Genomic DNA, 14,851 nt, shown 5'->3' with positions numbered 1-14,851 from the left:
ATGCGTAAGATGCAAGGTGTAGTAAGAAAGCTGTCTAAGGCATATGTTAACGTGGGGGGCAGAGTTACGAATTTGGAGGAAAGTATTGTGGCAACTGAAGCAGAGGCCGCCGCAGCTACCACCAAAGTGGAGTCTCAAAGCACTTGGGTCACTGACATCCAGTGGAAACTGGAGGACATGGAAAACAGGCTAAGGCATAATAACCTACGAGTGTTGGGGATTCCAGAAGGGGCCGAGGGGTCTGATGTTAGGTCCTACATGATTAATCTTTTCAAGACTGCATTCCCAGAACTTTCCGAATGGAACTGGCCAGTGGTAATTCAGAGGGCACACTGCACTCCGTTTAGGGTTCGCCCCGGGGCAAAAAGTAGCGATAAGCCAAGGGCAGTTCTAATATTCCTGGGCAACTTTATCCTTCGACAAGTCATATCGGAGAAAGCCCGTCCAGAGGCAAGAAGGTCCAGTGAGGGAGTGTCTTTTTTTGTTAGGCCAGACTTTTGCCACGCAACAGTTGAGAGGCGCTGGAGGCTAAGACAATTGATTAAACCTTTCCAGGACAAACATCTGCAAGTTTATCTTGTTAATCCAGCGCAGCTCAAGGTGGTAAAAGAAGGTCGAGTCCAGTACTTCTCATCTGAAGTAAAAGTAAAGGAGTTTCTGGACTCTCTTGGTAGCTAGCAAACTTAATTAGGAGTATTCAGGGCCAGGGACTGCTGGTATTATGTAGTTCATGGTACTGCATTGTATTGTATTTTACGTCTTCAATTTCCTAACATTATTTGTTTTCTATCTTTTTACTCAGGATGGTCTCTTTCTTTTTTTTTTCTTCTTCTTCTCACTGGGGGAAGTAACATGGTATTTAATGCCTTTTTGTAATTGTTTAAGCACCTACCTCACTGCTGCTGCATACGCACAACATAAGCACAGACCTAGGTCTGAGCGCTTCACTTGGGAGGGAGAAGGGGGGAAGGGGAGGGAGGGCATCCTCGGTGGGGATCCAGGGGGGGCAGGGAGGTAGTGGGGGGGTAGCACGGGGGAAGCAAAAAAAAAAAAGAATTTATGGTACAAAGATTGATCTGTTTTCTATAGTTGGTTATGGTATTTCTCCTAGCTGCATTCTTCTCATCCAGATGTTGGCATTAAAAATGAAGGAAATGTTCAATTCCAATAATGTCGAGCCTTAGTATATATTCGGTTAATATATGAGGGCTTAATGACTGGAGAAAGAGGTCTAGATTGTCCGAGTTTGTTAAAACAGAACCCATCGATATTCTGTGTCTACAAGAAACACATCTACCCTGGGCTAAAAAACAGCTACTCAGAATGTTTTTTTTTATATTATCGCATGTTCATTACAGACCTCAATGGTAAGGGGGTGGCCATTTTAGGTAAAACTGTGCTAGGGGGGGCCAAACGGACCAAGGCTGATGTGTTAGGTAGATGGGCTCTGGCTGAGATGGGGTGTGGTATAACAATATGCAGGATATATGGCTCTAACCAAGATGACCCCAAAGTTTTTGAAATATTAGAAGGGGAACTGTCAAGCTGGCCTACTCCCATTCTGGTATATGGGGATCTGAATATATCAGCTGACCTGGCTAAGAAAAATCTGTATGTAGGCCGGAAGCCGAGGGTGTTCAGAGCGCTACGCTCCCTGATGCAGTCGCATGGGCTAGTAGATGTATGGGGAACAAAGGAGCCCGACGATCCCGGGTTTACATATTTTTCATGCCCTTACCAGAAGTATGCCAAACTGGATTATTTTCTAATTTCATCTACAGAAATAAGTAAAGTTAACATCAGGAAGCTTCCCAAGGTTCTATCGGACCACAGCCCCCTGGCAATAAGATATGATGGCTTAAGGCCTGCCAGGAAACAAAGGGGTTGGACATTTAATAGAAAACTTTTGGCAGACACTTTATTTATTGAACATCTGAGGAAATGGGCCAGGGAATTCTTTGGGGCCAATCGGTATAGTGCATCCAGAAAGAGTGTCTAGGATGCGTTTAAAGCCGGATTAAGGGGGGGAGACAATCAGCTATACTGCCCAAGCTAGGAAAAAAATGCAGGCTGATAGAGATAGGCTCATAGCCAATCTGGTAAAAGCAGAAGAACAACATGGGCAGGATATATTACAAGGGAAGGATGGAAAAGAAAGCCAATTGAGAATGAGTTCTGTTAAAGCAGAAATACATAAACAGATGGCTGAAAAAGCTGCGTCAGAATATTGGACATGTAGAGGGAAGATGTATGAAACAGGGGAACAGACGGGTAAGGCCTTGGCACTGAGGATTAGGCAGGACAACACAAAAAATATAATAACTAGTATTCAGGAGAATGGAGTGAGTTTGTTGATCCGCAGGAGATACTCAGGGTTTTTGCTAATTTGTATCAAACCTTGTATAAAGAAGAGGCAGTGGGGGAGGAGCCGCAGGAAGGTTATCCGGATCGAGGACCCAAACTGGGTGAGTTTGAGAGGGAAATGTTGGAGAGCTCTATGACGGCCGAGGAGGTGCGTGAAGGGCTATTAGATCTAGCTGCTGGTAAGGCCGCAGGGCCAGACAGCATTCCATTAGAGGTGTATAAGTGTTTATCAAATGAGGTGGTTCCAATGTTATTAGATCTGTTTAATGGAATATTGTGTACTGGAAAATTACCTGAGACATGGAAGGACACAAATATAGTGTTTTTCCATAAAAAAGATAAACCGTAAGAAAATCCAGGGTCTTATCGGCCAATCTCGCTTATAAATGCGGACAATAAACTCTATGCAAAAATGTTGGCGACGCGTATGGGGAGGGTCATTGGCGGTCTGGTATCCCCTTGGCAACATGGCTTCATTCCGGGTCGAGATTCAACCAATCATATTAGAAGAGCAATCTCTCTGTTTGAAGCTCATGCTGTCGGGGGGGGGATCGCTTTGATCCTCCTCGACGCGGAAAAATCCTTTGACCGCGTCAGGTGGCATTACCTCTGGAATGTTCTTGGAGGAAGAGGTTTTGGTCAAAGAATCTTGATGGCCATAAAGGCTATGAATTCTGATCCGGTCGCTAGAACACAGCTGATGGGTGAGTGTTCTGGTAAAATCAAGATAACAAGGGGATCGATTGGTTAGACAGATTCTGGGTAATCATGACATCAAACCGGTTATAACCAATGGATTTGAGAGTAAAATTTTAGCATACGCGGACGACTTGGCAGTGATTTCATCAGAGCTTGCTGACGCTATGAGGGTACTGGTGGAAATCACAAAGGAATTTAGGCGACACTCTGGATACCGACTGAATGAGGGTAAAACCCAAGTGATATGCACGAAGAATATTATTACGCTTGATAACAGATATGTAGACTCTGCAATATATCTTGGAGTGATAATTAATGCAGTTATGGAATTAATCATAAAGGATAACTTCGCTCCAATGTTAAAAACGATTGAGAAGGATCTGAAAAGAATGGACACCTTGCATCTGTCTCTGATAGGCAGGTCAAATATCTTGAAAATGACCATGCTGCCTAAAGTCCTTCATCTGTTTCGCTCTATCCCCTTCTTAATTGAGGAGGGACTGATCAAAAAAATGGAGTCTATCTTTAATAGTTTTTTGTGGCAATATGGTAAGATCAGACGGTCATTAAAGTATATGACCCTCCCACAGGACCGGGGTGGCTTAGGAGTTCCAAATTTAAGGTATTATCATTGAGCCTGCTTGTTGACACGAATGTCAATCCTATTCGATCCAGCGTCAAATAAGGGACGTACCCAAGATGTGACATCTGAGATTCATGATATTCCTTCAATCTATGAGCTATTAATGGGAAAAGAGGCGGTGGGTGCTTTGCTAAGAAAAACCGGCCGCAGATATTTTAAGAAAATGCGCTATAAGATATCTATAAGTGCCTGGGATTTGTGGAAAACACTTCAGAAAGTATTACAAGTTCCAAAGATCAATATGTATACGCCTTTGTGGAAATCTGGCCATTTTCCTAACTTGAGTGTCGATGGAGCATGGAAATGCTCGGAACAGCAGGTCATCCGGACAGTAGGGGATATAATGAAGGAAGGCAGTGTCATGAGCTTTGATGCCATTCAACAGAAGTACGGTATATCCACTAGCCAAGGTTTTAAATATGCCCAGATTTCGCAAATATTTAAAGCTATAAGACCCCGCATCTCCCCGGGCATCCGCTGTCCCGTTCTGGAATATTTATTAAAAGGGGGGAGTAGAATCATAGTTATATACCGGGATTTAATTGAAGGGATGTATGATGACTTGGAGAAAAATGAGGTTGCCTGGGCAATAAAGCTGCAGTATCCAGATGTGGATCTGGATAAAGCTTTACATCTGGATAAAGAGGTCTTACGTTCGTCTAATCTAAAGGCACAACATTTTAAAACACTCTTTAATCTCTATTTCACACCTTCTAAATTGTTCGACTGGGTAAGAGAGCGGATTACAACTGCCCCAGATGTCAGAAAGGGCCGGCGTATGTATTGCACATGTTTTATCACTGTGAGAAACTTAGTACTATCAAAGGTGAGATTGAGAAATTTCTGGAGGGGTTGCTAGGCTCGAAGATCAGTCTATCCCCGACTTTAATGATCCTTGGGAGTGAAAGTCAGATGGGTGTCAATAGGGAGGCGGAAGCATTCATCTTTTTGGCTACTGCCGTATTACGTATCCTTCTTTCAGCAGCCTGGAAGGATCCGAATGTCCCATCCTTCCAGATGTGGTTGACCAGGCTCCTTGGCATACATAATATCGAATCTACTCTGTATTTACACAAGGGTAGGAAGACATGAGAATTTGGGCTTAAAATCTGGGCACCCTTGAAAGATTGGAGGGTTGGGCAACTCGAAATATAGGTTAATGTATATAGATTTGTGTGTATATTTTATGCCGGGCATTACCGTTAAATCCCTGTAATAACGAAGCTTTCCTCCCTCTCTTCTGATGAATATATTTATATATTTATATCTATTTATTTGTTGGATAATGTATTGTATTTATGATATTCTTTTTTTTTTGTAAGTTGAAATGAAATGAAATTATGATCATGGATATTTTTTGTACCTTTAATAAATTCTAATAAAAAGAAAAAAGTAATAAAAAAAAAGAAGTGACATCACAGAAAGTGACATCGCAGGACTATTGATCTTATTTGGCATCCCTGAAGGGACCTAACATGGATATCAGTAACATGGACAAAAAGATAAGTATACAAATGAAATACGTCCATATACTTTAAAACTGTATTAAATGGATTACATTTGTCACATTGGATAGAAAAGCAATGTGCAGGTCTCACAAAGATGTATATTATTTACTCCTCGTTAACTGATTGTTTTCAGATGAGTGTATGATACAATTTCCAGTTCTGCCTCATAAAGGGGGGAGATCCTGTTGAGGTAATGAGTGGCGGGATCATTCAAAATATAAAATGACACAAGAGAAAACCTCTCACACCATGGATATAATTGCACATTTCAAATGGCTCCCTTATCTTTCTGTGCCATTATTGTGCTACCTTAGGATAACATTAATACTTCGTAATTTGTTTTAACGTAAATCCTCTCACCAGTATCCCACACACACATGCTAAGAGACCGAGGAAAATCTTTTTTGTGTGTGGCCTCTTTACTCGCCAGAATTATGTTAAGTGCAAAAACACAACACATATAGTACAAAGTTACAAGACACCATTGCAAACAAATAAAGATTGTACATAAATAAAAAAAGACTTAGAACAACCAAGACCAATGCTAAATCATACATTGACTTGAAGGTATGCTTCACATTCAAGGGGTTTTGAAATCAACGTTTTTGATTTGGTGTTAGAACTGTACGAAGTAGAAGTGGCCACCTTTAGTGCTGGTGGAGCCCTGTGCGACAATGTTGGTGCCCCCCAATGACTCGCTCTGCCATGGATTCCCTCACTACCACCCTTTAACAGTGCCCCTCAAGTCTCTATAACCACATTCTCGCTCAGATGCATTTAATTTGATTTACAGCGCCACTGATACCAATGTAGGGTTCAGAGAACTTTATATCACACATTGCACAGAGACAATCAATCATATGTGTGCAAATCACAAAAGGTAATGTTACATAAGACAAAAGACTAGGAGTCACATGACAATCATACTAGTAGGCAGTATAGTTTAATAGTGACTGATCTGGAGACACACAAACTCTGAATTTACAACGTAATACCATGGTTGGGGCTTCTCTTTAATAACCAGAATTGATTTCTGCCCAAATGAACCCTTTTTGCACCATTAGGATAATCAAAGACTGGGGAAAAAACCATAACGCTGTAATTTATACCTTGCAGTTTGCATGCAGCTCTTAGATGACAGTTAATAGCTCATTGTTCTATGTTAGGATTTTGACTTATAAATTGCAAGTAACAATAGGATCTCTCTGACAAAAGCAGTAACCCCCTGGTCTATTTACATTATGTGGACTTAGTGATCTGCATGGTACATGTTCTTTGCAGCAGGCACATTAACCCTCTGTGTTACCTTTCAACAAGTCAAAACTTCCACTTATCAACACTCCATCTCTCTCTAGGAAGAACATTAATCATCGGAGTTATCATGACATTTTTATTGTCTCTGAAAATTGCTGGAGGCCAGGAAGGAGGCAGCAAGTGCTTTTAGAAACATAATATACTCGCAAACATGACGCCCCCACCCGAAGTCAGCACTCAGTGCAATCTCATCGGTCGCACCGCCCTACAAACTTCGTGCTCAAGGCTCCTGTGACCAAATGACAGAGTAACTGTTGCTCTAGGGACTGCTGATTCATAGGCCTGCCCAAAAGACTCGAGGTGAGCTTCAATTGGGGTTGTAGTGGGCAGGCCCTCAAGGTTAACCCACACTTTCCACCGCTAAGGTCCACATACTGCTGCTAAGACACCATTCTTCTAAGGTCTTTCGGGGGCCTTCTAAGGTCTAGCATGGAAATGTGCTCTATCAGGAGAGTGGTCTGGTGGACTGGTCATGAAGGCTGAACTTGGTTCCCCAGTTACAAATTCGGCAGCTCCGACCATAGTGCCACATCCTCTCCCACACTGAACACCATACTGCCCCACTGAGAGAAACTCGCACAGCCTTCAACTACCGCTATAAACACCTGGAGGTGACTCAATTCAAATTAGGCACTAGACAAGAGCAATATGCTGCCTAAAAAAAGTGACAACATCCTGGAAAAAGCAAACACTCATAAGGAATGTAAGATTAAGTAAAATCGTGAAATTTAAGCAGGAACAACATGGTTACCTTAACGCTTTTGCTCTTATTATTCAGAAATCAATGAGTGCTTTTGCATGAAAAGTTAAGGCCATGACTACAGTGCCGGAAGGGACCAGTTTCAATGTCCATTGCTTATATCCTAACAAAACGTAAGCAATATGGTTTAAAAAGACCACATTCGTGAATACAGAGCCGCGGTATGCATTTTGTTTCCAATCCGCCCATCAAGCAGGTATTGCAGTACATCCAGGAATGGTGCATGTCCCCACCCGGGGGAAACAATGCTGTTCAGAGAAAGACAAGAACACAAAAGTAGTGCTTCACTGGCAAACTCTGTAAATTGGCACTAATGGGTTTTGGGTGTGAATAAAATCAATCTAGCCCCTTTTCGACCCACTCGGTCTTGCTTTTGTTATTTTTTACATGTTGAACCTTTTATTTCTCTCCATCCCAAGGCTGAACTTTGGAAGTGAAAAATGTCAGAAAAAAGATGACCTTTCCAGCAAAAGTGTTTTTATTTTTGGGATTCATTTCACAGGGGAACAAATAAAGGAAAGGAAAGAGGGAGTACTGGCTACAAGGCCTAGGGAAGGGGGCCTCCACACCTGGACCTTGCAGTGTATTGTAGTGCTTAGAGGCCCAGGGATAGGGGGCCCCCTCCCCATGGCCTTCAAAGCAGTAACAAGGCATTTGTAAAACACTGCCCTGCACCGGCAGTTCTACATTCATCTTAAATACACATTTCCATAAGAAAAAATGGGTGATGCAAAAGTTAACAAAACCCAGTCGATCTGGCTACCCCTTCCTCCCCTCACCCACTTTGCCTTACCCGTGTCCGCCAGGTCCTGGAAACTAAGGGGCCTTCTGTCACCTAGCAACAAAATGCAGAAAGGGAATGGCTGGTACTTAACAGAGGTGCTGCCCTGCCCCTGACACTGTGAGCCATAATTGGTGGCCTGGCTGTTGTGCCTTCCCCACTCTGTTTGTCCCTTCCCCCTAGCCCTGCACCCCAGGAATACCAACATGCCTAGACCAGCAATGTCGACTCCAGACATCTCGCATGTGTATTGTGATTGTGTGGGGAGGGGGGCCTGGAGGAGCAGGTGGGCAATCTGTGAAAGTTTGGCATTTCACAGTGAAGCTGGGCCCCCTGTTGTAGTGTAGTTCCTATATTCCCAATAGGCTCTGCGCATTGGAATAGTATATCCTATATATATGATGTAGGACTTATGTCAGTAGGTTTCTATCGAATATACTAAACTTAATTGTGAGTGCCAGCTAGCTCAGAGATCACTAGAAACTTTCTCGAATACACAAGAAGGGATTCGTTTCTGACAACCCTTTAAAAATTGACAACTTTGTTTCCCTAGGACTGGAATAACTATCTTCAGAGTCGTGGAAACAATTTCACTCAGTCAATCATGTATGCTTCATTTCTACAGAGCTTTGCAGAGAAATAGTGAGACGGGTGTTTTCAATAAAAGGTTTATTGAACAGTCTTCTTTCTCAAGCAAGAGAGGTGAACTGCTACAATCGTTAGACAGAATGCAAAGTATAATGCATACAGCGAGAATAGTATTATAAAATAATACTGTAATAGCATTGTATGGTTTCAAAGCCATATAAAAATACATACATATATAACAACTGCTGCTTCTAAAATACGCCTACCCCAATGTACCTAACCTAAGTCTAGTACGAGGGAAGAAGTAAGTATGATATTTAGCATAGGTTTAGTTTTTGCCAAGAATCTACCAAAGGTTTCTCTAGGTTCTAATCAGCTCCATACCTTGGAATGAAAGAGGTCGGTATCTCTGTCTCAGGTCTCGATTTTCCAACACCCCGCAAGGGAAGTCAGAAACACTGGAGCTGGATTTCTAAGCAGAGGAGGGCAGCTTCCTGATCAGTGCCTCAGCTGGAGAGTCGGCTTCCTTCGGCACTTGCTGTATCGAGCTGCGTCGGGCAAGTAGGTCATCGAACTGCTCCAAACCACCGTGCTTTGCCGTAGCAAGTGAAGGTATATTTATACCTGGAAGGTGTTTAGGAATGCCATATTTGACGTAAAGTCGGACATATGATCGTCATGAATGCACCCCTAAGGAATAGATGTTCATTGTAAAACTAACTGAGTTCTTGGAGAAATCAATATTCAAGAAAGGGGAAGTCCCTAACGGCTTAAGCTGGTTTTCCAAGAAATCGTTGTGACGTTTGGTGAACGGATGGAAGTAGCCATGCCTGTATTTGGACTGCATGGGATGTGCCTAAATAAGGGCTTGATTTCTATGCCTATATAAGGGCAACGTGAATTGTACCTATATAAGGGTATGAATCGGAAAAATACATACGGAATCTAAAAACCCATACAATACCCACTCCACTTTCTTATGTACGACTTCTACTAAATACTAAGTTCGAAACATGAATAAACGTATCTAAATACTATCTATACAATAAGTGTTTAAAACCCTCCAAGAATACATAAAAATGCGAAGGTCCTGATTGTACATGAAAGGAGCATTTGTACTGTACGCATTTGAAGCAATGTTTCATTCCAAGCATATAGTTGACATTTTTAATGCTATCTGAATGAATCATGAAAATACATTTATGAGATGGCTTGTAAATACAGAAAAGAAAAGGTACCAAAACCATTTCATGTCAGAATACAAATAACTGTTGGTATGAGACGAGGTCAAATATTGTCTCTGGAGTTTCTCAAAGAATTCTAGTTCTCTATGAATCGTTCTACTTTAAGAAGATTACTTTGTGCCAAAAACGAAAAATACTAATTTGTAAAAATAATGATCATAGAAAAAAGAGTTCCAAAGTTAGAACTTTGTTTTTGAAAAAATGAAGGTTGAATTCAGAGTCTCTCAGAACACTGTGTGCCAAATCAAAAGCCAGTGTTATTGTTTGGAGAAAACATAAAATCTTCTAAGTTTGTGTCTACCATTGTAGGTGAAACTTGGATTACCTCGTTAAGAAGATCAACCGCACATAGATGTGAAGCATCGCCGTCAGCATTGGTCGCATTAGCAATGATCGAATTGGAAGGTACCTGTGTGCCTGTCTTTTCTCATACCTCAGCAGTAGCATTTTGCGTCTGTGAGAACTCAATGAATGCCATCATCAGAATTGGTAGCCGCTGGGGACAACACAGTGCATGGGCCGTTACTGGTTCAAGCAAAGTATCAACATCTGTTGGCATGACTGATGGGAGTGACAGACATGTGTCCAGCACGCATTCTTCTCCGCATAGCAAGCATCGTAGAACAGGTAAGATGCAATCTTGCCAAATTGGTCTAAATTAAAGAAACCATGTGGTATTCAATTATCTTAGATGAGGTAGTCCCAAAATTTTGACGATGCGCTCACAACACTTCATCGCCAGTAGAGTGGTCTCCACGGTGAACTGGGTGTCCCTTGTGGATTGACTTGCCATATCGCAGCTGTAGAAGCAAATCCCTGCAGTGAGTCCAAAAATGAGAGGCAATCCGCCAAACACAGAGTGCAGGAAGTTTGGAAATATTCCTAGGACTGCTTCAAAAGATGCTAACAGTCCAGAAAATACTGTATTAAATACATGTACAATACCACCATATCAAACATGTTTAAGGTACGACTTAACATTTCCGAGAAATGTATAGGGTAATTTCTAGTTAAGAGGGCATGTATCTCTGCAGAAGTCCTTGCGATTTGCATATCATAAGTTTCTTTGGCCGAGGTCAGTGGCACAGTTTTCTGTGAAAGAATGGCTTTCATTCTGCTTAAAGTATCAATTTGTATAGAAGAGATGTTCAGTGAAGGCCATAACTGCGACTCCCGGTCTCTCTTAATTTTTGGAAACAATACCAGCATACAGCAAGTGACCCTGGCTGACACAGTTACTAGATATGATAAACCTGGCAACATGCCACAGCAGCTGTGATCATTCAACATAATGTAACTTCCATTTGAAAGTTGTCAAAAAGTGGATCAATCACCGCGCCGGAGAACCTTGCAGGTGGCAGGATAAGTTGTTAAAGGAACCATCGCAGGCCCCGTGTAGGCTTATACCCTGACAAAGGAGGGAACCGCTTAGTGCGTTTTCACAGTTTTTCCCGCTAAGAAACACTTCATGACCCCCTCTCCAACATCTGTAAGTGTATGGTAATTCCCAGGATATCTTGATGTATTCTTTACCCAACTTTTCATATGTGCCTGCTGGTATGTGTTTTAGGCAATACTGAAAATGGAGAATTGTAACAGGCAGAGTGATTGTTCTGTGTATAATCCATTCTGTAGCTGGCTTTTCAGCGACAGTAAATGGCAATCTTTCCAGTTTTTCAATGCTCAGCACCGTATAGTCTGCTCCCCTCTGTGCCAATTTGATCTGTTTATCAGTGAGATTGAATTCTGAAGCCAGTGACGTAGTATTAATTAAACGCCAAGGCACATAGCCTGAACGAAGGTTTTGCAACGTCCAGCCTAATAGCATGATAGAATGTAATTGCGACTGACCATGTTGCAACATGACCAAGTCCTGTTCCATGATGTTTATGGCAGATGATACTATGCTGTCCAAGGAATATATCCTGGACGACAGAGTCGATAACCCATTGTCAACTACAGAGAGAGTTTTCTATAAATTAATACGATCGATTTCTCGTATTCTTTCTGCAGTCTCTGCTTGAATAATCTTCCATGCTTCATTATAAGCAGCATAGATACCGGCATATATAAAACGTTTATGACGCAGTGTTCTTGTTCCTTACAAGAATTCCCTAAGATCAGCGCCATCTTTAAGTAAAGATAAGTGTTGTTTTACATCCTTGAGTGTAGATCTATGTAACCTTTCAAGGCACATTCTCCCTACAGTTATGTTGTTACTATTCCTAGATGCTGTCTCTGAACATATCTTGGATCTGGCCCAGTGAATTTGAACCCCGTGTTCTATTTAGGAATCTATCTTGACAGTTGTTTGTGTCTGTGGGCCAGATTAACCATTTTTTCCAATCTGGATCTGTTCTGTTGTGAAGCAAAATAGTATGTACGTTGACCTCCCCCTCTGAAGTGTTACTATAACTAACAGGTGTAGGTGTAGGTATGGACAGATTGTTGAGGTCTTTTATCTTGGCTAACCCAAGACAAGGGGGTCGATTCCAATTTGGGAAAAACCGCTCCGAATAGCCGTTCGGAGCGTTTTTCCCGTACGAATCGTACCCTGCAACGTCCCCCGTACGAACGACGAAGTACGATTCGTACCAGGAGCTGGACTCCGTACGAATCGTACAGAGACGTACGACTCGAATTCCCGTACGAATCTCCCTAGGAACCCGCTGTACGCGACATCCGTATGGTTTGCGGCTGGTTTTTCCGACCCAGCAAGTACGATTCGTGTCGGATATGCACCGTACGACCCTTTTTCTACGGGAGCTGAAAACAGCCGTAAAAGCAGAGTTCGCCTCGAAACAGGTACAGAACAGCCCCCCCAGGTACGGTGCGTACACCCCATGATCGCAGGGGTACGGTGCGTACCCACGCGATCATGGGGTGTACGCATCGTACCTCGCGATCATGGAGTGTACGCACCATACCCCGCGATCATGGGGTGTACGGACTGCACCCCATGTTCGCTGGGTGTATGGTGCGTACACCCTGCGATCGCAGGGGTACGGACCATACCCCTGTGATCATGGGGTGTACGGACTGTACGGTGTGTATGTGATTGTGTGCTTTACCGTACGAATCGCCCTTACCTGACGTGGACCGTACGAATCGCGTCCTCATACCCCGGTCCGGATCGTACTCTTCGGGTCGTACAGCAATTTTACGATTCGTACAGAGAGGGCTCCGGATACAAATCGTACGGACGTTTTTTTTTCAGGATAGGAATCGACCCCAAGATGTCTGTTGGACAGTGTCATTCAAAAACATAATTTGCTCTGGGATGATGCAGGCTCTAAATAAAGCTTCTATCCCCTGCACTTGCCAATCTTTTATGCCCCAGACAGTTTTTGTCTCTATGTTGTCTTTCCAAAAGTCGAAACCTAGTGAAGACAGCTGAGCATAAAAGGTTGCAGAATAAATTTGCTTGGTATTTGCCAACATACTTTTCATTCCTGTCTTATTAACATTTTTAAAGTAAAATGATTCTGGATTGGAATTATTAAAACCTAAAAAGTATGAACATTTTCCCAAATTTTTTTTGGAGCTACCCTTTGGTGGCGTAGGACAATGTTCCCATTGGTTATACATCAATACATTTCTATAGTTTGCAGATTTGTGCAAGAAATGATGATCATAGTGATTATAACAATACATTTGTTCATCATCTGATGAACCTTCTAAGTGTTCATGGTTTGTAAAAACAGCAGACATTTCTAAGTCTGACATCATATTATTAACAGTCTCGTAGTCCCAATCATCAGAAAAGGTACTGGGAAATCTTGAACTGGTGTGGAATCTTCAACAGCTCCGCAGGGCCGAAAATGTCATAATCAGTTCTGTCCCAAGGGTATACAGACATAATATCGATTAAAAAATATAGAATGGCACAAATATCGAAGTAAAAATATAGAATGGACAAAATATCGAATGGACAGAATATAGTGGTGAAAAATATCGGTTTGAAGGTAAGTAATTTAATATCGATTTTTAAAATATAGAAAGTAAAAATATCGAAGTATATAATATAGTAATTAAGATATATCGAATTTTTAATAATATCGAATTGTTTTACGTGTATTTTTTTATGTTATTTAATTTTTGTGTAATTTCATTCTGTAGCGGGTTGTGGCTTTATAGGAGAATAGGGTGGGAAGTAATTTAATTGTAATTAATTAAATCTGTTAATTTATTTATTGGTATTTATTTTGAATTAATAGTTAATTAATTATTAATTTGTAATTAATTAATTATTAATTGGTAAAAAAATAATTGGTAATTAATTTTTACTTGGCAATTAATAAATTTTTAATTGGTAATTAATTTGTATTAATTAGTTAATTGCTAATTATGTTAATTAAATTTATTTATTTTCTGTAGCGGGTTGGTGGTTTATAGGGGAATAGGGTGGGAAGTAATTTTATTGTAATTAATTAAGTTTGTAATTTATTTATTGCTATTTATTTTGAATTAATTGTTAATTATTAATTTGTAATTAATACATTTGTAATTGGTAATTCATTTTTAATTGGTAATTAATTTTAATAAATTGATGAATTGATAAGTATGTTAATTTTAATAATTTATTTTCCGTAGTGGGTTGTGTGTTTATTGGGGAATAGGGTGGGAAGTAATTTAATTGTAATTAAATTAATCATTTTTATTTATTTATTGGTATTGATTTTTAATTTATTGTTAATTAATTGTTAATTGGTAAATTATTTGTATTAATAGGAAATTAATTTTAATAACTAATATTTATTTGTATTTTTATTTGATTAATTATTACATAATTTAAAATTTGTAATTTAGTTTAATAAATTTTTTATTGGTATTGATATTTAATTTATTTGTATTAATATATTAAATGTTTACTTTCCCTACTGTTGAACTCACTAGAGTGGGAATAGTCATTTTTACTTCTATGCTATCCAACCCTTTCCCTACTGTTGC

Source organism: Lissotriton helveticus, chromosome 1_1, assembly GCF_964261635.1.
Source record: "Lissotriton helveticus chromosome 1_1, aLisHel1.1, whole genome shotgun sequence".
NCBI classification, from domain to species: domain Eukaryota; kingdom Metazoa; phylum Chordata; class Amphibia; order Caudata; family Salamandridae; genus Lissotriton; species Lissotriton helveticus.
This window is presented reverse-complemented; position numbering follows the sequence as displayed.